This window comes from Gambusia affinis, linkage group LG22 (assembly GCF_019740435.1).
Source record: "Gambusia affinis linkage group LG22, SWU_Gaff_1.0, whole genome shotgun sequence".
Classification (NCBI taxonomy): Eukaryota; Metazoa; Chordata; class Actinopteri; order Cyprinodontiformes; family Poeciliidae; genus Gambusia; species Gambusia affinis.
In genome coordinates, this window is record NC_057889.1 from 4,112,813 (window position 1) to 4,133,823 (window position 21,011).

General features: G+C 35.5%; 1 protein-coding gene and 3 long non-coding RNA genes across 8 annotated transcripts in view; 2 read left to right on the top strand and 2 right to left on the bottom strand.

The window, feature by feature from the left end:
* LOC122825100 overlaps positions 1-7,956 on the bottom strand; it is a 28,013-nt gene extending 20,057 nt beyond the window's left edge. The window contains exons 1-3 of the long non-coding RNA XR_006369582.1: positions 7,895-7,956; positions 7,755-7,821; positions 7,264-7,379 (exon numbers count right to left, since the gene is read on the bottom strand). This is a non-coding gene — a long non-coding RNA (uncharacterized LOC122825100). The remainder of the gene's footprint in view (positions 1-7,263; positions 7,380-7,754; positions 7,822-7,894) is intronic.
* LOC122825094 (exostosin-1) overlaps positions 1-21,011 on the bottom strand; it is a 215,388-nt gene that overhangs the window by 105,789 nt on the left and 88,588 nt on the right. The window lies entirely within an intron of this gene.
* LOC122825101 lies at positions 12,422-14,138 on the top strand. Its single transcript, XR_006369583.1, has 3 exons — positions 12,422-12,459; positions 13,456-13,492; positions 13,696-14,138. It is a non-coding gene; the product is annotated as an uncharacterized LOC122825101 (long non-coding RNA).
* On the top strand, positions 15,650-16,754 carry LOC122825099. The gene is made up of 4 exons (XR_006369581.1): positions 15,650-15,946; positions 16,022-16,152; positions 16,334-16,370; positions 16,499-16,754. It is a non-coding gene; the product is annotated as an uncharacterized LOC122825099 (long non-coding RNA).

Below are 21,011 nucleotides of genomic sequence, written 5' to 3' on the forward strand. Positions count from 1 at the left end.
TTCCTCCTGCTCAGCACAGTGGTCACCGAGCTGTCAGCTTAAACCCAGATGCTGAACCATTTACACCAGACCTCCCTGACCAAGACAATGCACCGAAAGTGAATTAATCTCAGGCTAATTGGATGGACAACATACTAGAAGAAGAAGATGGAGGCCAAGACATGGAGCTACACCAGGATCTTCCTGAGCCATCTGCAGAAACAGCTTCTGAGGAAGAAGAGGATGCAGCTGTTCCACCACCTGCATCCAGCTACCCAAAGAGAGAGCGTCGCCATCCAAGGATGCTGACCTATTGTGCTTTGGGTGAGCCAACCATGGTGGAATTAGACATTAAAGAACTACCTGTGAGTATGATTCCAACCTGTAAAGAACTTTGGCGACCCTGGGTAGTTCCAGGTGTTAAAGTACAGAGTTAAAAACACACTGTATATAGGTTTAAGAACTACATTCAAAAGAAAAAGACTATACATGAATTCTCAAAAGACAGTGCATTGACTGTGCTGTCAAGACAAAAGACTGGTATCAGAAAAAAACTGTGGCTGAAAGTAAGGTTCTGTTACACTAGAGAGATGATCTGAACATATTTAGAAGTATTTGTAACTGGACATTTGTAATCTAAAGTGACAATATCCTCTGTTAGTGGTGGACACTATTACAACAATATGTAATGTATGTATGTAATGAATGTCATGTTAAGTACCTTACTTATAACATCACTTCCAGTAATAGGTATTTAAAAATGTCATAGGACATTTTTTTTTTAATGAGGGGGAGAGTGTGGCACACAGGCCATTTTGATGGAATAGTCGAGGTAAATTGATACTGTTTTGTGTTTATTAATACTGTTTTGGGTTTCGTTGTGTGTGTTATTTACTAGTGGTGTCGCAGTTTGACGTGGTTGCGGAGGGGGTCAATATCACTCCGCCGTTGCTAGGAAACGAAGATTGTGGAACGGAAGTGGATGTGTTCTTTTTTTTCTGTTCTAACGGCTGTTAAAAAAAAACGATACCGCTAACGAAGTTACTTTGTAACAATCATTAAATTAAAATGTTGCGGACTCAATCTCCATCTCTCTTTTTATTGTTTGCCACCGTTACACAAGCGCAGAGTTACATGACTGGAAGAAGAAACGGTGCAACGATGACTGAGAATGACTGGACCTGAAAGTCTGTTGCAACAGCATGAAAACAGAACATCAAGCATCAAAAATTATGGTTTTTAAAGTTGATTTTCAACTTTTTCGTGTCGACTTTTAAGAATTTCAGCTGCTACCAAACATTAACTTCTGGAAATTTAAGTACATCAGAGCTGTATGATCCTAAATGAACTGATGCTGTATTTTTGTGATAACTCAAAGGTTTATGAATAAGGAGATGCATATCTATTCATCGCAAAAGATTTATGAGGCTTTTAATTAACAAAAATAAAACGAGTTTATTTTTGGCCTGGATCCGCAGCAGTTTAAGGTTTCTCCACTGAGCGACTATGCTCAAAAATAAACTTAAAAAACAACAACATGGAGTGAAAACTGGAGCGCAACGCGAAGCTTGACGTCATTCACAGCAAATATAAATATGTTTATATTAACTTGCTGTTACAGACACAGCGGGACGGATCATCAAGGAAATGATGGACAGGGATTGTCGGACTAAAACTACCTGGATGTCAGTCAAATTCTGGGGCTGATTGTGTCTCTGCTCATTTCCAAAGACAAATAAGTAACTTCACGTTTAAAAACAAGCCCCAAAAAGCGCAAAGTGTGACTCATTAATTCTGCAAGCGGCTTTAAAAAAAACAAAAACAAGCCCAAAGCTGTTTATAATAATTTTGGTGACGGAAACTCAAGATAATAATGGCGGTCACTCCCTAAGATGCACAGTGTAAATAAAATTAAATTACAAAAGAAAATAGTAAATTACAGTGATTTGGATAAGTAACTTTAATCTGATTACTGGAATTGAAAAAGCGAAGCGTTAGATTACTGATTACTGACAAACCTGGTCCGATGTCAGCATCGTGTTACTTTGTAAATTAGTCGATATTGGTGCATTAGTTTGTTCAACTTTAACAGACCGTGGCTCCTGTACTTTATAAAACATTTCATCCTATTTGGTGATTTTCTGCAAAAAAACAAAAAAACAAAAAACATGACACTGACTGTTCCCTTTGGTGAAAAACCACTTTAAACCGTTTATATTCTGCTCTTCCTCACTCTGTATGGGCTTTACTCTACAAGCAGACCCGTTGCCATGGCAGCCGGCATAACACCTGCGCTAACCCACAAAGCACTGCAGTTAGCTTCCTGCTTTTGGAGCAGAGTCCAGTACGGTTAAAGGGGACTAAATAGGGCTGGTGTGAATGATCCCTAAAATCACAGAAAACCAGTTCACCGGCGGCTCCTGTGCAGCAGGCAGTAATCAAGCTCTGGATGCTGATAATATACAAGTGTGTGGTGGCTCCATTGGGTTGAGTTTACTCGACTCACTGGAACAACTTGCTCAACTCTAAGCGATAGCATCTGCCACTGAACCTGCAACTTTGATGGCCTTCGCTTATCAGAGGCTGTGGTACCAATTTCAACCCAAATTACAACATGAAGGTAAGCTTGGGTTACCTTTATGTTGTAAGGTAACCCAAAAAACAGAATAAAAACATTGTAACATCCCTTTACAGTCATGCAGCCTCTTGTACAACAACACACACTTTCTGATCGCTCTCTCTCACACACACGCACACACACACACACACACACACACACACAAAATACTTTGTCATCATTTATGCAACTAAAACCTCAGACCATTCCATGAAAATGGTATTTAAAGAGAAAAATTCAGACTGGCTTCAAGTTTTCACCTGGAGCTCGTTGGCAACAACCGGTGGTCTCTTCTCCAACAAGTAAAAAAATTATTTCTAGTTGCTGAAATGAAATTTAATAGCTTGCAAACCTCTCTGCTTGCATGTGAATCATTTTCTGATAGTAGCCACAGAGGCACGCCCAGGAGAAGGAAACAAACGCACCCCAATAACGCAGTCATTCTAAAGGGATTATTGACTTTAAACAAACTACTGCATCTTGCTGAAAAGTTAGCTGTAAACTAGTTTTGTCTTATTTCACATTAACTACCTGTAGAATATTTGTGCTAAATTCTTGGTAAGATTTTGTGTTTTTGCAGTGTAGGGAGATATTCTATTTCACCAACATCTGCAATAAAAGTTAGCTCTTCGAAGTATTTACTGCAATCAAATGCATAAAAACCTTTTTTGTATTTTTATTTTCCAAGAAAACAAAGCCAGGTGTCATTTTTATCCCACGCATCACTTTGTTCCATCATCCAGTTCAGGTTTGTGGTTTAGATGCGACACGTCTGCAGGCATCTGATGTGATCGTTCTCACGTTTGTCGTTTCTGATCCAAGGCGATAAGCGGCGTCTTCCTCCTCAAACATGGAAGCTGGATTTTGTACGACCACTTTCTCAATGTTTGGTGAACGACTGGAACGATTGCAATAGATGTAAATGCAACATTAAAATTGAGAAACGGTCCAACCCATCACAGCAGACGAGCATTTAAGGCCAAGGAATTCACGCCAGATTCAGATCTGCTTTGGTTTTAAGACAAACTCTGATCTGTCTCGACCTGCTGAGAGGTAATTATATTGTTTATGGGTTTTTATTGGGTTTAAATGATTAAATTTGTGCTTCTTTCTGCAGGATGAAGTGTGTTGTGATCTTTCTCGTGCTTTCTCTGGTCGTCCTGATGGCCGAACCTGGAGAGGGATCCTTGCGCTCCCTTTGGAAAGTGGGCAAGACCGTGTATAAAGGAGCCAAAGTAGGAATCGGAGGTTAGCAACAAAATGTTAATTACTTAGAAAAATTTAACAGGATTGAGATTGGATCTCGTCTTGATTTATCTCCAGAGTTTCCAACTGTGAGTAACTTTTTCCCTTCCCTGCTTTTAGCGTACAGAGAGCATCGGAAATTAAGAAGGTAAGTTCAAAATTAATTAAGGTTGATTCTGATTTAAGTTCAAAGTTCATGTAGCTCTCAAAACATTTCTGAAAAAAAGTTAATACACAAAAAAATTAATCGTCCCGTCTGCCGCACAGTTCCCACGACGGCGTATTGGGGCCACAGGAGAGAGAGAGAGAAAGGAGGAGTTCATTTCCACCAAAACACTCAAATTTATTAGTTATTTTAAAAAATGTCTATTAGAAAATGTGGAAATTTCCAATTTAAAAATTTGCTAGAAAACATGGAAATTTTTGAGATTTTCTAGAGAAAATGCTGAAAATTTACCAGAAAAAAATTCAGAAAGTTTGAGCTAAATCTCCAAAATTGCATATTAAAAAAAACATAGAAATGTCTCAGTTTAAAAGTTTAAATTTTTTAACTTTTGAAAAAAAAATTTTTTTTTTTTTTTTTTGCAGATTTTAAATTTTTGGAGCTCAGAAATTTTCCTTTTTTTTTTAGAAAAATCTGAGATAAATCTAAACATTTCTGAGTTTTTGTTGGAGATTTATTTTTTTCTGAGAATGCCGGAATACACCGACGTACATTTCTGTGCACATAAACTAACAAAATTTATCAGATACCGTATGTTCATCTAATGTTTATTTTCTTCTTTGTCTACATCCAGACAGGCGTATGAGAATGTGAACGACCTAGAAGAACAACCCGAATTCAATCGCTAAACCTGAAGATTCGCCAAACGTCAGAATACGACATTTGGATCTCAAGACGGAGCATTTAGCTTTTCTGCTTTTACTTTTATAAAGAAAAGAAAAAAAAAGAGCAAACAGACAAAAATGTCAAAAACCTGCTTGATTTTCTGCTAAGCAAGACGATCTGATGCTGCAAACTTTCTTTAATTAAACTTTTAATTCAGATAATCTACCGTGTGGTCAATGAGATTCATAAGTATATTTACAAACACATCAGTTATGATGCATAACTCACCTCTTCCTGTTTGGGATTTACATCTAGTTAAAGTGCAAACACAGATATTATAGAGTTCAAATAGAGAGATGAATTATGTTGAACCACATTTACAATATTAATGCCTCAAACGTCACAATGGCAAATAAATAATATATATATATATATATGTATATATATATATATATATATATATATATATATATATATATATATATATATATATATATATATATATATATATATATATATATATATATATATATATATATATATATATATATATATATATATATATATATATATATATATATATATATATATAGATATATATATAACAAAATATAGTAAAAAAATATATATATATATATAATAAACAATTGTGGATCCACATTTTAAAAAAGACAAACAAATGGTTGGATTGTAAGTGGTTTAAACAATCTGTAATCTCTGGCCTGTAAGGCCAAAATCAAAACAAGCACAAAAAACCTGACCTCCTGTAACAAAAGTAAAAACATCTTAGCAATATAATATTCATCTTTAATATAATTTTTATACAATTCCATCTTTCTTTTATAAATAAAACAATCTAGAAAAATAAATACAGATAGCAATCAAAATTAATTATTATTTTACTAAATAGCACCCTCTAGTGCTTCACAGAAAACAACGGCCATGTTGTCATGGAAACAGCTAATAAACAAACTAACAAATTGGCAAACATAACTGACAAACAGGCTAATACAACTGACAAACTGACAAACATAACTGACAAACATAACTGACACATTAAATTATTGACATTTTTACCTGTAATGAGTGGTTGACAGAAACATCCTGTTAGCCTCCCTTACTGGTCACTCTGTGTATCGCAACAACACTCCAATTTAGTCCCCGAACAAAACCACAAAAACAAGTCAGAGGAGAACCAGATTTGATGACATACCACACAAGAGTGCAAAACCGTCTGTGTGGAATTTTATAGGCAACCAGTAGGGGGCGCCAAACACCACTCATCACAAGGCAGTTATAAAATATATACAAAGATGTTTACCAAACATATTTCAGCAAGAATTTCACCTGTGTATCTAATATCCGTTACATACATATGTATATATATATATATATATATATATATATATATATATATATATATATATATATATATATATATATATATATATATATATATATATATAGATATATATTACTTGTGTTTTTAAACACTGGAAACACCAGAGCAATTGAGGCCCAGATCTACCACACCAGACAAGACCCAAGGTGTAGGTTGTGCAAGGAGGCCCCTGAGACAGTCCAACACATAACAGCAGGGTGCAAGATACTGGCAGGGAAAGAATACATGGAACGACACAACCAAGTGGCAGGCATAGTGTACAGAAATATCTGTGCAGAATATGGACTGGAACCCCCAAGATCAAAGTGGGAAACACCCCCGAAGGTAGTGGAGAATGACCGAGCTAAGATCCTGTGGGACTTCCAGATCCAGACAGACAAAATGGTGAGGGCGAACCAACCAGACATAGTCGTGGTGGATAAACAACAGAGGAAAGCCGTTGTGGTGGATGTGGCAATACCAAGTGACTGCAACATCAGGAAAAAGGAGCATGAGAAACTAGAGAAATACCAGGGCCTAAGGGAGGAACTGGAGAGGGCCTGGAAGGTGAAGACCACAGTGGTGCCTGTGGTCATCGGGACCCCTCAGTCACCCCCAAACTGGAACAGTGGCTACAACAGATCCCAGGAACAACATCAGACATCTCAGTCCAGAAATGTGCAGTCCTAGGCACAGCCAAGATACTACGCAGAACCCTCAAGCTCCCAGGCCTCTGGTAGAGGACCCGAGCTAAGAGGAAGAAGAATCACCACCCGCGGTGGGTGAGAAGGGAATTTTTTATATATATATATATATATACATATACATATATATACATATACATATATATATATATACATATACATATATATATATATATACATATACATATATATACATATACATATATATATATATACATATACATATATATATATATATATATATATATAGGAAGTTGGGCCTAATCAGAAGATTCTAAATTCGAGGGAACCCAGGTGTGAGCAACAACAGAACAAGGGTGAGCAGGTTTTAGAAAAAGGGATAAAAGAAAACAATTGTGGATCCACATTTAAAAAAAGACAAACAAATATTGCGCGCTTTTTTAAAAAACATAAATAAATAAATAAATAATTTGAATAATTCAGTCTCCAATGCATCAATTGTTCAATCAAAGTCTCTCAGCTGGTGACCAGTCGGGTCACTATCTACCTGTGCGCCTGGTCCTCTGGGCTGGGGCTCGCCATCCAGGTTCAGGAGAAGAGGATCTGGGAATCTCTGGCCCTCCAGGCCAAAAGTGTATCATACAAGCACAAAAAAAAACTGACCTATAACAAGGCCAAAGTAAAACATCTTAGCACATAAGATGCCAGCATCACTAAAACTTAAGCTATATTTCATCATTTCAAGTTCTTCTTTTTTTTTCTTTCATGTTGTACAACAACAAGTTAACAGAATACAATTTTTCCAACATATTAGTAAAACTAAAGAGATTAGCTTATATGTGGTAAAAAAAGAATACAATATACATTCAATCTTAAAATAAATGCAATTACATAAAACAAATACAACATACACAACAGTAACAATACAAAATCTTACAATCCATTTTATTTCATATTAAATTTGATAATTTAATAGGTATTTTAGCCAATTTTCACCAAATTTACTTAACCAACTGCAGAGCGCGTGCGATGACTCACCGATGCTCCGAGCTGTCAACGGCTATTTTTCGGGCTTCAGCTGTTCACGGGGGAAACCCTCCGAGATCTAATAAAACAAATTTAGTACTTTGAATTACATATTTAGTGAATTTATATTACGGTAATATTGTTTTCCTTACCAATTTCCAGATTCGTCAATTTCCTACTAGCTCTTTACGGAAGCAACCGTCAGCTGTTAGCTGTTAGCTTTCAAGCCTGTCTGCCGCGTTCTGAGCGAAACAACCGTCAGCTTGTTGAAAGGGGCGGGACAATCAACCCCATTGGCCGACGCGAAACCAGACCGCGCCAGCCATTGGCCGCTCAATCCGTCAAGAGAAGCCAACACTAAAGGCATATTTCACATTTTTGAAGATTTTTAGCACTTTTGATCTAAATTTAGGAACATATTTATTAACTTATTTTTTAACTTTATTACCTTTTAGCTCTTGTGCTAGAATAAGACATTAAATCAACATCTATTATTTTACTTGTGTTTTTAAACACTGGGTTACAAGTGACTCACTGCAGATTCACCCAATCAGGTCACCACATCTACAGCATTTTATAGAACAAATTACAATTAATTGTTATTTTAAATAAGCAGATTGCACAATAATCCAGTTCTAAAGGTAAAAGTTGGACATCTTGATATAAACCATTTATATTCTGTTCTTCCTCACTCTGTATGGGCTTTACTCTACAAGCAGACCCGTTGCCATGGCAGCCGGCATAACACCTGCGCTAACCCACAATGCACTGCAGTTAGCTTCCTGCTTTTGGAGCAGAGTCCAGTCCGCTTGCACTCACACTCCATCCCAACCACGTCAGAGTTCACTTCAACCGAACAGAGACTGAGGTTTTTAGGCGGACCAGAGTTCGATTGTGCATTCATACCTCTCCAAACAAACCGGACTAGAGTTCGGTTAAAGGGGACTAAACAGGGCTGGTGTGAATGATCCCTAAAATCACAGAAAACCAGTTCACCGGCGGCTCCTGTGCAGCAGGCAGTAATCAAGCTCTGGATCAGGGGTGACCAACCAGACAAAGACCAAGAGCCACATTTTTTACCAAGTTACGGCAAAGAGCCACATCATATGCATGGGCACACATAAACATCAAGCCATCCCTTCCTCATACTCATACTTTTGCTCATCCAGATTTATTGTAAATTTCACACACTATTTTAACACTACAAAGACCACAGGCCAGACATTTTCAACAATGAACACTGTGCAAACAAACTCTGTTTAACCAAATAAACAAACAATAATAGAAAAATTTACGATACATTTTTCCTTTTATTATGTGCATTACATGTGTTATTTAATGGGACTTTTTTCCCTGCCATTTCAAGCGAGAAAGGTTTACTCAAATGATTTTACTTACTGAAAAATCTAAACATCTGATGAGTTTTATTTGTATTTTGCACTCAAGCGAAGCGAAAATTGTATATTATAGCGACTCTACAGTAAATGTTACTGTATGATTTCCCATTGTCCGCGAATGCATCAGGATGGATGAGAGAGTGAGGGGTGAGCGGAGGTTTGTGTGAGAGCAGATGGCGAACGACTGGAAAGAGTAAGGCTGCAAGAGAAACAAAGACTGTTTTTTGTTTGTGTTGTTTTTGCGTGGTAACGGCCAACAGTAATGGCGTGCTGCTGTTGTCAATAATTGACAGTTCATTTGATGACTTTTCGCCGTTAATGCACGTCTGGCAGAATGCGACTATATGAACGTAAGAGCCGCATGGAACCGGTCAAGGAACACATGCGGGAGGGTTACCACTGAACCTGCAACTTTGATGGCCTTTGCTTATCAGAGGTTGTGGTACCAATTTCAACCCAAGCTTACAAACATGAACGTAAAAGAAAAAATCACCACTTTGTCATCATTTATGCAACTAAAACCTCAGACCATTCCATGAAAATGGTATTTTAAGAGAAAAATTCAGACTGGCTTCAAGTTTTCACTGGTCTCTTCTCCAACAAGTAAAAAAATTATTTCTAGTTGCTGAAATGAAATTTAATAGCTTGCAAACCTCTCTGCTTGCATGTGAATCATTTTCTGATAGTAGCCACAGAGGCACGCCCAGGACAAGGAAACAAACGCACCCCAATAACGCCGTCATTCTAAAGGGATTATTGACTTTAAACAAACTACTGCATCTTGCTGAAAAGTTAGCTGTAAACTAGTTTTGTCTTATTTCACATTAACTACCTGTAGAATATTTGTGCTAAATTCTTGGTAAGATTTTGTGTTTGCAGTGTTATTTCACCAACATCTGCAATAAAAGTTAGCTCTTCGAAGTATTTACTGCAATCAAATGCATAAAAACCTTTTTTGTATTTTTATTTTCCAAGAAAACAAAGCCAGGTGTCATTTTTATCCCACGCATCACTTTGTTCCATCATCCAGTTCAGGTTTGTGGTTTAGATGCGACACGTCTGCAGGCATCTGATGTGATCGTTCTCACGTTTGTCGTTTCTGATCCAAGGCGATAAGCGGCGTCTTCCTCCTCAAACATGGAAGCTGGATTTTGTACGACCACTTTCTCAATGTTTGGTGAACGACTGGAACGATTGCAATAGATGTAAATGCAACATTAAAATTGAGAAACGGTCCAACCCATCACAGCAGACGAGCATTTAAGGCCAAGGAATTCACTCCAGATTCAGATCTGCTTTGGTTTTAAGACAAACTCTGATCTGTCTCGACCTGCTGAGAGGTAATTATATTGTTTATGGGTTTTTATTGGGTTTAAATGATTAAATTTGTGCTTCTTTCTGCAGGATGAAGTGTGTTGTGATCTTTCTCGTGCTTTCTCTGGTCGTCCTGATGGCCGAACCTGGAGAGGGATCCTTGCGCTCCCTTTGGAAAGTGGGCAAGACCGTGTATAAAGGAGCTAAAGTAGGAATTGGAGGTTAGCAACAAAATGTTAATTACTTAGAAAAATTTAACAGGATTGAGATTGGATCTCGTCTTAATTTATCTCCAGAGTTTCCAACTGTGAGTAACATTTTCCCTTCCCTGTTTTTAGCGTACAGACAGGCTCGGAAATTTGGAAGGTAAGTTCAAAATTAATTAAGGTTGATTCTGATTTAAGTTCAAAGTTCATGTAGCTCTCAAAACATTTCTGAAAAAAAGTTAATACACAAAAAAATTAATCGTCCGTCTGCATAGCGTTCCCACTGACAGTGTATTAGAAACACAGGAGAGAGAGAGAAAGGAGGAGTTCATTTCCACCAAAACACTTACATTTATTAGTTATTTTAAAAAATGTCTATTAGAAAATGTGGAAATTTCCAATTTAAAAATTTGCTAGAAAACATGGAAATTTTTGAGATTTTCTAGAGAAAATGTTGAAAATTTACCAGAAAAAAATTCATAAAGTTTGAGCTAAATCTCCAAAATTGCATATTAAAAAAAAACATAGAAATTTCTAAGTTTAAAAGTTTAAATTTTTTAACTTTTGAAAAAAAAAAATTTTTATTTTGCAGATTTTAAATTTTTGGAGCTCAGAAATTTTCTTTTTCTTTTGAGAAAATTCTGAGAAAAATCTAAACATTTCTGAGTTTTTGTTGGAGATTTATTTTTTTCTGAGAATGCCTGAATACACCGACGTACATTTCTGTGCACATATACTAACAAAATTTATCAGATACCGTATGTTCATCTAATGTTTATTTTCTTCTTTGTCTACATCCAGACAGGCGTATGAGAATGTGAACGACCTAGAAGAACAATCCGAATTCAATCGCTAAACTTGAAGATTCGCCAAACGTCAGAATACGACATTTGGATCTCAAGACGGAGCATTTAGCTTTTCTGCTTTTACTTTTATAAAGAAAAAAAAAAAAGAGCAATCAGACAAAAATGTCAAAAACCTGCTTGATTTTCTGCTAAGCAAGATGATCTGATGCTGCAAACTTTCTTTGATTAAACTTTTAATTCAGATAATCTACCGTGTGGTCATTGAGATTCATAAGTATATTTACAAACACATCAGTTATGATGCATAACTCACCTCTTCCTGTTTGGGATTTACATCTAGTTAAAGTGCAAACACAGATATTATAGAGTTCAAATAGAGAGATGAATTATGTTGAACCACATTTACAATATTAATGCCTCAAACGTCACAATGGCAAATAAATAAACGTTTATTTTAATAAAAGTGTCTCACTGCAGATTCACCCAATCAGGTCACCACATCTACAGTATTTTATAGAATAAATTACAACTAATTGTTAATTTAAATAAGCAGATTGCACAATAATCCAGTTTTAAAGGTAAAAGTTGGACATCTTGATGTGACGAAGCAAAAGCTGAATCACGGAACAATGATTGCAGAAGTTCAAAATGTAGCAATAAGATTGAGAATCTTCAGTCCAGCCCACAAGATAAACAAGTATATAATGAGACAAAATTAGACAAATCCACACAGTTCACTTCCCTCTTTATCCAGAACCTCTGGTACCGTTTGGGCCATCTGACAGGTACAATAGATTTGATAATATTTATTATTTTTATGTGTTATTAGTTTGGTTGAAACATGACATGTTTTAGTTCTGCAGGATGAAGTTCGTTACGCTCTTCCTGGTTGTGTCTCTGGTGGTTCTGATGGCCGAACCGGGGGAATGCTTCTTTAAGTCACTTTGGAAGTGAATAAAACATGTATTCAAAGGCGCCAGGGCCGGTTGGAGAGGTAAATCATGTTTATAAACACGAAGGTTTCAAGGTTAATGTGGCCAGTTCATGGTTTAAATAACAAATATAACTACAACTTCATGGTATTTACACAGATTTAAACCAAATGTGTTTTAAAAACAGCAATGAAATGATTTCTATTGCTGCTAAAAAATATATATACACCGTAATAATTCATTTCGTTTGTAGTCTTTTGCAGACTTGAGCAAATTTCACTAAAAAAAGGTGATTGGTAGGATTTTGACAAACCAATAAAGTTTATTTGTGTAGCACATTTCAGCAACAAGGCAAAGAGCTTTACATCAACAACCAGTTGTGACAAACATCAAAATCACCAATCCACATCAGATATGATGATCAATTTTCCAGATTTTAAGAGTCAAAATCAACTCTGGGTTTTGAGTCTAGATCTAAATGAACTCAGTGTTTCGGCTGTTTTGCAGTTTTCTGGAAGTTTGTTCGATTTGTGGCACATTGAAGCTGAATGCTGCTTCTCCATGTTTGGTTCTGGTTCTGCAGAGGAGACCAGAACCAGAAGACCTGAGAGGTCTGGTTGCTATGGCAACCTTCCAGCGGCTCTTTAATGTGTTATTGTGCAAAGCTGCTCTGTGATTTATACATTATGTGGTTCAGGCGATAGAAGGCCGACTTTGTAACCATCTTTATGTGACTCTGAATGTTCAGGTCAGAGTTTCTGTTGTAAGTGAAATAATCTACCAGTGAAACTAGAACTACATCAATATTAAGCAATTATTGAGTTGAATATTAAACTTACAGCTTCCCAGAAAGCTGAGAAGTTACTTGTAAGTTAGTTTTGTCTTATTTCGAGTCTACCAAGATATTTGAAACAGAAATTCAACCAATGTATTTGGTAATATTTTGTTTTTACAGTGCATTTAGCAACCACCAACTGCAACCATACCTTCTGTAGGATTTTTTACATTTTTTCTGAACAGATTTATGTGTTGTGCTAATCTTTTGTCTCTGTGTTTAGAGTACAGAGACCAGTGCAAATTGGAAAAGGAAGCAAGGTAAGGAAACTAACACTGCATGTTTATCCCCAATATGAGTCTTAAAAGGTTTTTTGGGCCTTTAAGCTTAATCTGATGTGATGCATTTCGCTTCAACAAAACAGTAAAAGCGCATGTTTTTAGTTTTGCTAGTATTTTTGTTTCATTATGTTGACATTTTTGGAATTACCTCAGGCAAAATTTTAATTCACTTTTCTATCTAGATACCAGAAAGAAAAGGAGAATCAGCAGAATCAGGTGCCGCCAAATTAGAAGCAGGGTTAACATGGACGACCTGGAGATCTGACGAAAGATTCAATGTTTGCTTCAACGTAAACACTGCAACAGTCTTGCTGACTGCGGGATTTCTAAGCTCATAATAATTTACCTTTTTGCTTTTGCTTGAGCCTAAAATAATTAGAAACAAAGAAAATAAATTTTATTTCAAGTGCTATAATCTTAAAGGATCTAGTTGTGGTTTTTCAGAATTGTAGAATGAAATACTAGTAGCTTTCTGTGAATAAAATACATAAGTAAACTTTCTCTTATTTACTTTTTTAACCAACAATATGATTGGATTCCAACCATTTCAATGGAAACAAGCTGGTAAAGTTTCATCTTGATGTTTGGTGTTCATTTGACTTTTTAAAATGTTTCAAATGTTTCTGTGACATTTTGAATTTGATGGTAAAACATTTCCTGATGTTTAAATCTCAAGTCTGCCTTTTGTTAAAGGGGCAGTATACATATTCAATCTTATAACATTCATGTAGTTATGTTACCTTCAGGTGTTATAAAAATGGTGTGTGTGTGTGTACACACACACACACACACATATACATATATATATACATATATATATATATATATATATATATATATATATATATATATATATATATATATATATATATATATATATATATATATATATATATCAAATATGACTCAAAAGAAATTTCACTTCGTAATTTATCACCTTGAAACTGGGTCTCTGTCTCTTTAAAACCTCCAGCTCTTTCTGAAAGTCATCAAAACATGGCTCCTCTATTAACCCTTTAACAACGTTTTTATCAGCAGCTCCTTTAATGAGCTCAGCTGATTCTCAGTTCCCCCATGTGTTTGCTAATTGCTGCTGGCTAGTCTGAAGGAGCTGCTCTGTGAGGCAGAAGCTCAGGAGCTTGGAAACTGCAGCTCAGGGGCGGAGCTATGCCTTGAAGGCGGGGCTAGGTCCACCCAGGCATTTTGTGCAGCTGAATGGCTGCCATGGAGATTCAAGGATTTCTCAAACATGCATAAGATAATCAAGGCAACATTTCTGGTCTTTTTCTGATGACAAAAGAACATTATGCTATGATATAAATGTCAAAAAGTAAAAGTTACATAACATTGTTCTTTAAGAATCAAGTAGTTTTTTCCACACAAAAACTAGGAATAGATGAATTTTTCCTGAATGCTTTCTGTTACGTTCCACAGATAAATCCAAAACGACAGATCTGCTGTGGATGATTTATCCTTTCCTACTGTTGTCTGACTTTGTGATTATTCAGAAAGTGACAAATTCAATCTGATGCAACAGATCAATTTCTTAACACCGAGATCCTTTAATCTGGACTAAAAACCAAACAGAGTTGATTTTGAACCATAACAAATGAAACATGGACCAACTTATTGGTCGTCTATTGATGATTTCAATGATTTTACTCCACAAAATGTTTATTGGTTTCACAGTTGGTAACTGGTTTATAACTTTTTATTTTTGTGTTTTTATGATGTGAAGCATTTTGAACTGCCTTGTTACTGAAACGTGACTCAGAAAAAAAACTTTGCTACCCAAAATGGCTCCAGTTAACTTCTCTAAATAAATGCCACAAGCTACAAATGGATTCATATGATGCTTAATTTCAGAAGCAATAGAAATAATCACATTGCTTTTTTAAAATAAACACATTGTTGGTTTAAATATATGTTTAAGTATAATGTCGTTGCTAAGCAGATTTTTTCTTTAACTGTAGTCCATTGGAGAGTTTAACAAAAAAAGCTCAAATATTTTGATAGAAATAAAATCATAATTTATCTTTTTTTCTGTCAGATCTGTTTTGATCAGATCAGCTTTTCAAAAGGTTTGTTCAGAAATTGATAATTATCCATGTAATAGCTTTGAAAATTCACAAAATAATGTGTTTTTAAACTCGTGCAGACGCATGAAATGTGTTTAAAAAGTTGAGACTGGGCTCCGCTTTGGACCCACATGAAGCGCTTCTCTTCGTTTCACGCTCTCAGGCCAGACGTCACAACATGTTCCTCTCAAAAGAGCGAAGCGGAAGCTTTTATTTAACACCATCTCAAAAGCAACCGAAGCAACTTTACACGGCGAGCAGGAAAACATGAATTCAGCCCATCCCACTAAAACATGCATCTATAAAACAACACGTCTCCGCAAAGTCGCTCAGCTTTCACAGAATCACTCAGAAGGTAAATATTGACATGTTTTGTCTTCATTTCTGTACACTGCATGCTTGACGTGTTTTATTTTGGGGGTTTTTGCAGGATGAGGTGCGTTAGGATCTTCCTCATCGTCTCTCTGGTCGTCCTCATGGCCCAACCTGGAGATTGTTTCTGGAAGTCTTTATGGAAAGGAGCCAAGGCCATATTTCACAGCGTTAATCAGGAATCTCAAGGTAAAAAGCTTTATGAATTTTATGTTTAGTATTTAAACTCTTTCCACTGCTGACAACTGGAGACTACTCAGAAGTTTTCCAAATATTTTTATTGCTCGTCTATTTTCTCCTCATGCACAACCTTTAAATAAATTTAATTCTTAAATAAATATTTAATAACGGATCCTGTCTTTCTACGCAGGAAAGAGAGAGCAACAGAAACAGGAGAAAATGGAAAAGTAAGCTCTTCACATCATTAAATACAGAATAAAATTACATATTTAGGGTTAAATTCATAAATCAAATGAAAAAAAACAATTAAAAGTGAGACTTTGCGACTCATCTAAGGTTTTATTTCCTCCTTCAGCAGCAGGCCAGGGAAATCTCAACTACAGGAGAAACGCTGAATCTCTTCTGCTGCTGAAATGAAAAACTGCAGCTTTCTGCTCGCTTGGTGAAGACGGAGATAAAACTCATCAATACATCAGCCAATAGCAAGATTAATCGATTAGCTTGAAGCATGGCATGCAGCAAGGATTTTCTGCACAATTCAAGAAATTTTCAAATAAAGCTAAATGTGCTTATTATGCAAACATTCATGAATAAACACGCAAAACAATAAATGTCTGCTTGGTGGTTTTATTTTAATAAATCAAACAAAACTGGTTGTTTTTATAACAAGAGAAAGAAATCTGTGTCCTTAAAAAACTCAAAATTCACAGATAGAGACCAAGGATGAGAAAACTGATAAAATAAATGTGACTGTTACAAAAGATACAAACTTTGATAATTAGTAGAGATGTTAATTGAATTGTTTTTAACACTATTCTGAATAACTATTTTGGAAACATTTAGAAAAATACCCATAAAAAAAAACATTAATATGAACAATCTGGTAGAGGGCCACCTACTGGTGAAGTGGAATAATTCACACATGATAAAGAGTTTTGAAATTCAGGCTGAAGCTGCACAAAAAAGAAAATCACCGAATAAAACAAATAGTTTTCATAATTATTGTAGAAAAAGAAATCATCAGTAGTGAATTTGCACTTTCCAATATAAAGAAACGAAGCAGTAAATCTGTTTTAACGTCATTTTTCAAACTTTTAAAAATGATCATTAAGTGTAAAAAGTGTTTTTATTAGTTAATTACAGTTTTGATTAGTCCGCCTACATTTGAGCGTCGATCAATCGGATGAAGATTTTAAACGGCCTGAAGCAGAATTTCATTTGAGGACGTTAAAAGCGCCAGCTGCCACGTCCTTTTTATTAGATAATTTATCAGTTTCTAGATAATACATCTAGATGTTGCATAACTTTACTGCCACACTGAGCAATATTTTAGATAATTAATTCTTGGCAGTGCTTAGTCACGTGTAAAACATCGATGCGGGATAAAACAGGTTTTAAAATGTATTTCAGTGAAAACAGATATTTGATCGATCATAAATTTCTGCCCATTAAAGCTCAAAGAAGAAATCCATGAAAACAAACGGAGCAAGCAAGTTAAAAAATCTGTTATGCTAATGTTATACTGATACGTTAACAAAAAATATATATTTCTTTCAACTGAAAAAAAAAACTCTCAAAGAGGATTAGAGGCACTGATTTTTTTTTTCCACAGAATTTTAACTTTACTCTTCTGAGAAATTTCAGATTAAAGTCAAAATTGTCAGAAAAAAAAAAACAAAATTCTGGGAAACAAAGAGTCTGGATTCTGAGATTAATGTTAAGTTTCTCAGAAAAGTCAGAATTTCAAGATTAAAGTCATAATTCTGATTTTAAAAACTTTTGAGAAACAAACTTAGAATTTTAAGATTAAAAGTCTTTTTTAATTTTTTTTTTCCAGTGGCCTTCGTCCTCTTCTGTGTTCTCATGAAATCTTTCCCTTAAATTCAGACAAAAAGCAAATAAATAAGACAGTGCAGCTATTCTTTAGTCTTATTAATCTGCATGCTTACGGTTCTGCAGCTCCATAGTAACTCTGCAAACTTGTTTATTTCCTCCCAAAAGGAAAAAACTTTCATGCATTTATAATAATCAACGGTGGCAGTTCTCTGCAAACAGATGACGCTTTTGATTAGTTTCTAATTCAGTCTGCAGCAGATTTCCCCTCCGGCATTAAAGTCACCTTTGTTTCCACAGAACATTGACAAGCAGCAGAGGTTGACTGAACAATGAAAGTATAATTAACTACAACAAATTAAAGCTGAAATTAAATGAGCAAAATGAAAACATTTGGAGAGAGGGGCCATAATTTGAACAATTACAGTAATGAAGCAATAAAGTGACGCAACAAAAAGCTAAATTAAAACTCACTGAAGAGGATTTTAAACAGAAATGTGGTTGAAAGCTTCCTGAGCATTAAAACATGCAGTTTTCCAGACACTTTCAACTCCAACAAGCTGCGCTGCTTGTTAATTTCTTCTTGGCATGAAATTTTAATTTACGTATAATAATTAGAAAAAAATACTTTTTGCTCCTCATTTGTAAACCTTCTGCAGACAAACATGACAGAAATGCAATTTTATGTTTATTTCAATGTCATAAAAACCAAGAAAAGTTGCTTTTTAGATTAAACTGAAATATTTTTAATGGTTTTTCCAGTTCAGAGTTCAAAATTAAGTGAATTTAATCTCAATTCTGAATTTAATCTCAAAATTCCCACTTTTCAGAATTCTGATTTTTTTCAGAATTTTGATCTCAAAAGATTAAAATCTTAATTCTGAGGAAAAAATCTCAAATTTCTGAGATTTAAGGGATTTTTTTCCTTTTCAGTTTTCAGAAGTTTATTTATAAAACATCCTATGGGAAGAATGTAGCTGTTACATTCTTCCTGAATTGATTTTTTTGATGTTTATTTATTTTCATCCGTTTTGTGATAAAAAAAAAAAAGTAAATAAAAGTGTAACATCAGCTTTAAATATTGAATCGGTTAAAAAAACTTCATGCAGACCAGCTCTGTGAGGGTTTGGCTACTAGTGACAGTTTTAGTTTTTGGCTAATAAAAAAAAAAGAATAATAATAAAATAAGTATTTTTTAGCTCTAGAAAAGCTCTCAGTAATTCTGGAAATGACATTTCTAATCTGGCCACCAGTGATAATATTTGCCAAAATGATAAAGTTCCTAACTGTATTTTATTTAAGCTCAAATTTAAAGCTTTGGAAGTCCAGAATACTCTCCAAACTTACATATTTTTTGTTTAAACATTTCTAGCTAGTCTTGTTTGAAGTTTTGGTTTTTAGTAAAATTAGATCATAACCTTTTAAATTCTTTTTATATAGTGAAAAACTCAAGTTGAGACAAATTTACACAAAAAAAATCAAACAAATACTTCAAAATAAATTACTAAATCTGATTTACTTTTAGTTTTGACTTCAGATTACAAAGTTTTCTTCCAAGTCAGAGGAAACTCCAGCAAAACATTGACATTTTTATGAGCTTTGAATTTATTTCTTCAGACAGCAGGTGCCACCTTGGACTCCAGGGAGGCTGAGTTGGTGGGGACGGGTTCATAAAGCTCTTTCTATTTCACTTTCAGACGAGCTTTAGGGCACGACGGCTAACCCTGAAAACGACACCTGCAACCTCCACATAAAATTAAACAAACACTCACCAGCCCAGCAAGCAAAGTTTGTTTTGGGCGGATGCGGCTTCGCTTAAAACATATCGATCGGAAATGAGATGTGGTCAAAGGAGGGATGAGGGTCAGCCGTGTCATTGGCAGTGGTTGTTTACCTGGAGGCGATTGGTGGCCTCACACAGGCCTTTCCCAGACAGAGACGAGTGGTAAATAATAGAAGAGCTATGACTGAGGGCAGACACACAAACGGCGCTCAGCATCAAGGTTAAAGATGGGTGTGGGTGTAATGGGAGAGCGCTCTATCAACGTGTCATTAATACACGAGGAGGGTTCACCGAAGCAGGGAGGCGGTCGCTGTGGATCCTGACATCTGCATGTCTAATGCATGAGGGGGTCGCTACGTCTCAATGACAGATTGATCAATATGAATTTAGCTGCAGCAGAGTCATGTGAATAAGCAAGAACTTACTCACATTACAGAGTCACACCATTAATTTACAGCTGACCAAATGCTTTAGGATCAGGTGTAATAATTATATTCACACTCCACTCCACAGACTGAGGCGCAAATAAATGCTGATGCTTCACAGTCCATTTTATTTAGCTCTTCAAAAAGAGAAATACAAAACTTCTGGCTTTAAAAGGCACATAATTTATAGTAGCAAAGTTTATCTATAAAACTTTTTTCACAGATGAGCTAGCAGGATAGATCAGCGTCTGCATTGCTAGTACATCATTGTTAGATAATTGGTTTTAACAAATGATTAGCTAGCTAACCATGGGTCTAGCTTACTTATCTGTGAAAAAAGGTTTTTATAAACAAAATTTAACAACAAATTATATACTAGCTGTCCAACAAACTAGGTGGTTAAGTGCAGCTCTAGCTAGATTATCTATGAAAAAGGTTTTATAAAAAAAAATAAAAAAGCCAACTAAAAATTAAATGCTTTCCATCCATTTAGCTATCTAACCGTAGATCTACCTAGCTGTTTTGGGGCCTTAAGCAAGTTGTTAATATTTAAACAGTTTATTTATACTGTGGCATTAACACTTTGCATTAGCAGGAGGTTTACTTATTTACTGACATCAGGAGCTTTGAAAAGTTTGTAATGCTTCTCTGCTGTCCATTGTAGCACAATTTGCATTAAAGGTACAAACAACCTTTTTGCCCTTTCAACATAATCATGGGTGAACAATCCCACTTCTTTGGAAGGACCTGCCATGTTGTGAGACTTTTTTAAAGTCCAAGCACAAGCTCAGTGTTTTGATTGTTAGCAATGATTCTTCAGATAAGGA